This window comes from Pundamilia nyererei, unplaced genomic scaffold, assembly GCF_000239375.1.
Source record: "Pundamilia nyererei isolate P.nyererei 1_Seehausen unplaced genomic scaffold, PunNye1.0 scaffold01576, whole genome shotgun sequence".
NCBI classification, from domain to species: Eukaryota; Metazoa; Chordata; class Actinopteri; order Cichliformes; family Cichlidae; genus Pundamilia; species Pundamilia nyererei.
This window is the reverse complement of record NW_005188977.1, coordinates 2,472-9,949: the sequence shown is the minus strand read 5'-3', so window position 1 is coordinate 9,949 and position 7,478 is coordinate 2,472. Positions and strand designations below refer to the sequence as shown.

The following is a 7,478-nucleotide window of genomic DNA, read 5'->3' as shown; positions in this document are numbered from 1 at the left end:
GGGTAAAAGACTTTCCACACAACTCACAGCTGTAAGGTTTAACTCCACTGTGGATGAGTTGGTGTGTTTTTAAGGTTTTAGCCAGGGTAAAAGACTTTCCACAAAACTCACAGCTGTAAGGTTTAACTCCACTGTGGATGAGTTGGTGTGTTTTTAAGGTTTTAGCCAGGGTAAAAGACTTTCCACACAACTCACAGCTGTAAGGTTTAACTCCAGTGTGAATGGTTTGATGTCTTTTTAAGTCTCCAGCCTTGGTGAAAGACTTTCCACACAAGTCACAGTTGTACGCTTTAAATCCACTGTGGATGAGTTGGTGAGTTTTTAAGTTTCCAGCAAGGGTAAAAGACTTTCCACAAAACTCACAGCTGTAAGGTTTAACTCCACTGTGAGTGAGTTGGTGTGTTTTTAAGGTTTGAGCCAGGGTAAATGACTTTCCACAAAACTCACAGCTGTAAGGTTTAAATCCACTGTGCGTGAGTTGGTGTGTTTTTAAGGTTTGAGCCAGGGTAAAAGACTTTCCACACAAGTCACAACTGTATGCTTTAACTCCACTGTGGATGATTTGGTGTCGTTTTAAGTGTCCAGCCAGGGTAAACTCCTTTCCACACTCATCACAGCTGTAGGTTTTCTCCCCCTTTCTTCTGTGAGGTTTGTCGGCCTCCTGAGAGCACTGACTTCTTGCTCCATGTTGGTCCTGCAGTGACAGAGATACAAAGACAGGCAGTGAGTGAAATTCAATCATGGAACAAACTGAAATTGGTGGAATCAGACATGTCAAAAAAAACACATTGTTGGTGTGTTACTACCACCTTCTGGTGATAGTATCACATTACAATGATGTGCTACAATGAGAGTTGTACAAACTGACACTATTGAAGAAATATTGATCATCAAAGAATCTCTTTTACTTCAGAAAATTTTTTTTAGTTCAACTGATGATATTGTTGTTTCAATGTGTGTAGAGAAAATAAGATCTTTGTATTTTCTTGCAACTTCTGTGGTTTTTGGTTGTGAATGTAGATTGTGTACATATGGAGGAGCCCAGGACGGAAAAGATAAAGATAACAGGCTTTTAAAAACCGACCAGCTGTACACACAGTTTCAATAACAGTGTAACTGTGATGTTCTTCTCACCATTTGTGTTGGAGTCATTGTTTCCTCTGTAGTGGCTGAGCTGAGTCCAAATGGCTGAAATTGTTCCTCTGCTGCACCACCAGACTCTTCTCTTCCTGTTACTCAGCTGGGACACAAAAAGTATATATATTAGGGGTGCAACGATATTCGTATCGATATTGAACCGTTCGATACAGTGCTTTCGGTTCGGTACGCATATGTATTGAACAATACAACATTTGTAATTTATTTTATCAACTTTCCTTCTGACGATGCTGTCTGTGTGGAGCGCTCAGTGAATCTGCGTTCGACTACTCCGCCTAGGCTGCACTGTCGAGCACAGATCCACTGAGCGCTCAACACAGACAGCATAGACAGAAGGAAGAGCGCAGGGCACCTCCCCCAACCTCATTCAGATCTGGCGTTTGGAATTATTTTGGTTTTCATGTGACGTATGACCCTGAAGGTAAGCGAGTCATGGACTAAAGTAAAACAGTATGTTGGATGTGCCATGCAATGCTCAATTACATGGGTGGGAACTAGTGTGTTAGCGCAGTTAGCTCGTTAACGTGTTGGCCGTCTAGCCCCATGCACGGGGCGATCGGCGGTAGCTCGTTAACGGAGATTTGCCGTGTTGTGGCGTTAAGGTCATTTCAACGAGATTAACCTGAAAGCACTAGTGGGAACACAACGAATATGACTGCACATTTACGCCGACATCATCCTAGTGCAAAGACAAAAACAACAAGCATGCTACTAACTTTAGCCGAGTCATTTAGACAGCTGTTAGCACATGATTCTCCTTATGCTGCTGAGAATATAGCCCAGAAGAAGCGTATAGTATAGCTTTTATTTTGGAAAGAGACATTTCTCTGTAATAAACTCTCTTTTCCAAAGATGAGTGATTCCTCAATCAGATACAGGGCTCGCAATATCGCTAGCCTGACGTCCTGGGGCTAGCGATTTTTTTCAGTCGGGCTACCAAAATCTATCTCTTCCCTGCCCGTCGGGCTATTGTAGGAAAAATACATGTCAATGCTTTTGCATTCTTTCAGAAATGTAGCTGGGTAATTATGTCATTGGCATCGGTGAGCCACTGTCAATATGTGACATATTGAAGTCGCGTTTGAATTTGCGCTTGGTTTTTGCCTTCACTTTGCAATCGTGCGAACTGTTTATAGAGAGCGACAGCACTGATCTGTGAGTGATGATAATTTGTGCACCAATTCCTCTGACATCGTCTTATTAATTGTTAGCTTACTATGCAAACATGACAAGTGAAATCTCCCGCAGCAAGCTTAAACATGTGAGAGGTTGATCGCGCAGAGAATCGCTGAGCTTATGTGAGTGCGTGTGTAAAAGCAGCAGGATTTATATTTGACTACGATGACCTGGATGACTGAGAACCTTCACAGACAGATATATATTTTAGTTCTGCTGAGCCAAATAAGACAGGTCAGGGTGAAGAAGTGACAGCCAAAGAAAAGCTTACCACAAAACGGAGAAGTTATGACAAATCAGACTATAAGGCAAAAATAAAGTGCAGCTTTATGGTTTCATGGACAAAATAATTTCTGTGGCTGCAATATGACGAGCTAAATAACCAGGGGTGCACATAAGTGGTCCGCAGGTGCGCATTCGCTGTCAAAATAAAAAACACGCACAAGGGTTAGGGTTAAATTTAAAAACTGTACTTTTGAGTTAAAATATATATTTATAATTTTAATAAATGACAAATTAAAAAGGCATGAACAATTTTTTGTATCGAAAAAATATCGAACCGTGACACCAAAGTATCGAACCGAACCGTGAATTTTGTGTATCGTTGCACCCCTAATATATATATGTGTATTTTATCCCTGACAAAAAGAAGCAGAGCAAATAAACATGAGTAAACTCCTCAGTGACAACAATATCTTTGAAGCTTCAAGGTAAAACCCCAGAAGCAACTACAAAAAGTTGCTTCTGGGGACGTCCATAGATCCACAACGACGGAGTCCCGATCAGTCTCAGTGGTAGCAGTATAAACTCAGCCACCTACAACATTTCAAGCACCTCATTACCATCCTAGCGCCCCTAGGATGGTAATGGTTGAAATGTAATGAGGTTTTTAAAAAACATTTCGAAACTCACTTTGTTAATGTGGAATTCTAAAAGTATTTTACAAATACGAATTTATTTATCAAAATTATTATTTTGATTTACTCATGAAAGTGGCCACTTTCATGAGTAAATCATATAAGTTTTTACTATTTCTTTTCCATATGGGTTGTATCTGCTTGACGCATGAGGGGGCATCATAAATAATACCGTGATGCTATAAAAACAACTGCTTGTGTATTATTGGGCGGAGATTGACGATGAGTGTGTGACAGTGTTCATCCCCCCACACGTGTGTTTATTAAAATCATCGTTTGACCCAACCCTCCTGGACAAGTGTTGTGATTTTGAATCCCTCCTGTATTCCTCCTCAATATTTGAACGCTTAACAGTGTCCACGTCACACAGCTCCATGGATTTTGGATTATCTTCTCTGCTCAAGGGGAGGAGGTGGAGAAAGAATCTATACGGGTCCAGCTATGTCGGATTATTGCTGCCAACCTGTTTTTTGTGGAGCGCTTATCGGAGCAGCACAACGACTTTTTTTGGCTACAACTGGAGGAGTTTCCCATTCACTGCCGAAGCAGCAAGTCCCTCAGCATGCAGACTGAATCACTCCAGCCCCTGTGTGACGCAGCTCTCCCTACACCAGATACAGGAATTAAAGTTGGTGTGTTGAGCCTCCTGCCTATCTCCAGGTCCATGGCGACGCAGCAGCAGACAAGTGCTGCATTTTCCTTGACACAACCAGTGGCTGCTTCTAGCACCACATTCGCCTCAGCCATGACAGCGCCAACTTCCACAACCGTGGCTTCTAGGAGGAGGCGGTGTCCACGTCATCACCGCGGCTTACAACAGCATGAGGTGGGTGACTGTGTTCCGCGTGTTTTTTCTAAGGAGGAAGCTAAAATCAATACAGATTTGCCAGTTCATTGGCCCGGTTATGAAGAGACTGTTCATGTTCATGAAAGGACTAGTTACTGCCCAAGTCTTCCACAGAACATCTTATCCCTTTGCACAATTATCTAGCATCTCTGTGTATTAATCATGCCACGACCCATGCTTCTAAGAAGTCAGGCTTCAAGACTGTTTTCACTGGAGATGCTAGCCATGAGGCTCAGCAAAGCCCCTGTGGGACTGAGACCCAGGCCAGGTTATCCAGAGGCTGATTTGGAGGACTAACTTTGCTCTGGACCTCCCGAAGAGCCTGTTGCTGCTTCCATGGGGGTCACTGAGCAGTTTGTGTAGACTCTTCTAGTGTCTGCTGGGGGTTCAGGCGAACCACCCCAGCACTTCACAGCTCCCGCTCCGCCATCAGTTCCTGCTGAGTGCTCTGGAGAGCCCGCCCTGCCGTCTGTGGTTGCCATGCCGTCACCTGCCATGCCTCAGCCAGAAGTTTTCGCACCTGCTCGCCCTGCCACGCCAGCTGGATGTTCAGCCGAGCCCATCCAGCATCTTGCCATGACAGCTAGAGGTTCAGCTGAGCCCGTCCAGCATCCCGCAGCTTCCACGTCTGGTTCTGTCTTGTTACTGATCAAAAAATCGTAAAGTGAGCTTCTCCACATTACAGTGGGCACTGGAGAACATCATCTATGTGGGACACGATTAGATAGTAAGTCCTAAGTCCCTTGTCTAAAAGGATTCAGCAAGGTAATCCATTCTAAATTCTTCTCGATGCATGCTCAATCATTCAGGTAAGTAAATCTCAAAAAGTTGATTCTGTTCATCTGGACGTAGCGTTTTCAGCGGTTTCCCCAATCTTATAAACAGTAACTAGAACCACTGAAGGAACAATGGGCTGGTAGGTCAGTTCCTTCATCATAATTATGTAAATTCTCATGACCACTGATCAAAGACCACTGATCAATGGCCATGAGTACCATTCACAGAGAGTTGGGGAATGGCTGCAATCACAGCATTGTAAGATGGCAAAAGATGTCCCCTTAGTCCCCCTCCGCGATTCAGAGATGGTCTTTCCCTTCTCATGTAGATGGCCTCCTTGACGCCACGCTCAAACTTGCGTTCCTCCCTGTCCAGGATGTGTACATCCTCATCAGTGAAAGAGTGTCCACTGGCCTGTAGGTGTTGTGGAGGCAGATTTTTCTTCTCATGTATTAATCACATATTTAATCATATCACATTAGTTATAGAAATATCACTTTCTCACTTTACTATAGCACTGAGCTTAGCAGTACGGCCGGGATCCAGGTTTTGATTGCATGATTTTTTTTTCCTCTTTCAGAAATATGGAACAGAAAACATGGAGTATGAAGTGTGTAGAAACTGAGGAATGCAGTAAAGAGAAGTGTGTTTGTGTGTGTCTGTAAGAAGTGATGGAAAGAGATGTGTTAAAATATGGATAGAAGAATAAGAGAGGGAAAGTGTTATTGAGCAGTGATGAAAATGATATTATAAGTGTCTCAGTCTGTTATTACAGGTGACTACGGAACTGGATCAATGTCCACCATGGCATAGCAGCCAGAGCAAAATGATAGATTAACATAATTGGAACCACACCGAGCCTGTGTTTTGGTTGAATATTATTCAGCTTCATCCCCATGTATATCTTACACTAAAGAACAAGCTTCGAGGACAATCAATGTCTCCCAAAAGACAAATGCAGTTCGAGAGCAAAGGCGTCGGTTTCAAGAGTCAAGGTGAACAGACAGCACTGCCCTAAATCTTAAACCTTAAAGTGTTCAGCAGCACGTACAAATGTCATCGTAGACGGAAGCATACGCTCCCAATCACAAGCCGAGAGGTTCACCAAATTCAAATCAAATTCAAATTTTATTTGTCACATACACAGTCATACACAGTACGATATGCAGTGAAATGCTTAGACAACTGCTCGTGACCTAAAGAAAAAAAGACTATGAAGACTTTTCCAGCTTTGTGTGTCTGTTAAAACGCTTTTTACAAATCCTGCTGGAATATGTCTGGTTACATCTGCAGTCAAAGTAAGATGGAAATAATTGAACAAGCGAGCAAACCATCAACTTCTCCCAGCATGCCAAGCTAATGATTAGTAGGTGTTTTTTTCCAAACACCCTCTCAACGTGATCACAATAAACTGTGAACAGACACCGAGGAGAGCAGCCGAAGACTTCATTCAGGAGGTGTTGAAGTACTCCGACTTCGGGGGCGCTACTGAGCCGACAATGACACTGAGTGCGCTGATGGAGAAACGCAGCCAGGCAGACAGAGGAGAACTAAAGTTCAACCAGGTACCAAAGAAAATCATTCGTACTGTACAAATAATGTAAATATGACGGTGTATCACGAAAGATTGATATCAAACTGATCGCTTGACCCATATTGTGGGTCTCTTCAAGTGAATCAACAAATGGCGAAATGAAAAGCTGATCAACAACAATGCTGTTTCTTTAGAGAGTCTTAGCTTACATGTGTGTTTATTTCATTTTTTCAGTTGTTACCCTCCACGGCTAAATAAATCGATTTCAGTTATGTACTGAAATATAAGAATGGATATAAGGGGCTTCTTTCAAAGAAAAAACTCTGGTGGATGTTATTTTATATATTATGCTTTGTATGTTGTTCAGTATATCTATGCAAAACAAGAGGAACTTCAATACACAGCAGTATATTCACAGTTTAAACCAGATATTTACATACACTTTGTGGAAAACAGAAGAACATTCTTTTACTGTACAACATCAATTTAGAGTAAACTTGTTTTGTTTTGGATAAATAAATATTGAAATATCTTTTGAATTAGTTAAATGGCAGAATAAAGACAGAGCTTCTATTTTTTTATCACTTTCATCATATTTATGAGTACATATACACTAAGTTTATTGTTAATTAATAAGAAAACTGCAGACGATTCCATTCTGACCTGAAGAAGCTTCTGATAGGTTAGTAGAGTCCATGTGAGTAAATTGGTGGCACAGCTGTGGATGCATATAAGGCAAAACACAGAGCCTGTTTCTTTGACATGGGAACATCAAGAAATGTCAACCAAAACACCAGGGAAAGGATTGTGGAGCTCCATAAGTGTGGCTCAATTTTGAATACAATTTGGTGCCATTTGCAATTAAGAAATACAGATAGTTTCTCTCTTTACTCTTAAAGTGAACAAATGTGTTTTTTTTATATTCATCAATCTAAAGAAATTTAGTCTGATTTGATGTTACAATTAAAAAGTGTTTGTGTTTTTATCTGAAGAGTACATAAATATCTGGTTTCAACTGTATATTTGATGATGTTGGTGTTTGGCTTGATTGTCAGCACAAAGAGGGAGA

At 41.7% G+C, this 7,478-nt stretch overlaps 1 long non-coding RNA gene across 1 annotated transcript in view; it reads right to left on the bottom strand.

Moving 5' to 3' along the window:
* Positions 1-514: 514 nt before the first annotated feature.
* The window catches only part of LOC102200562 (uncharacterized), a 9,118-nt gene continuing 2,154 nt past the window's right edge, over positions 515-7,478 (bottom strand). Inside the window, exons 2-3 of the long non-coding RNA XR_001290213.1 lie at positions 1,135-1,240; positions 515-694 (exon numbers count right to left, since the gene is read on the bottom strand). This is a non-coding gene — a long non-coding RNA (uncharacterized LOC102200562). The remainder of the gene's footprint in view (positions 695-1,134; positions 1,241-7,478) is intronic.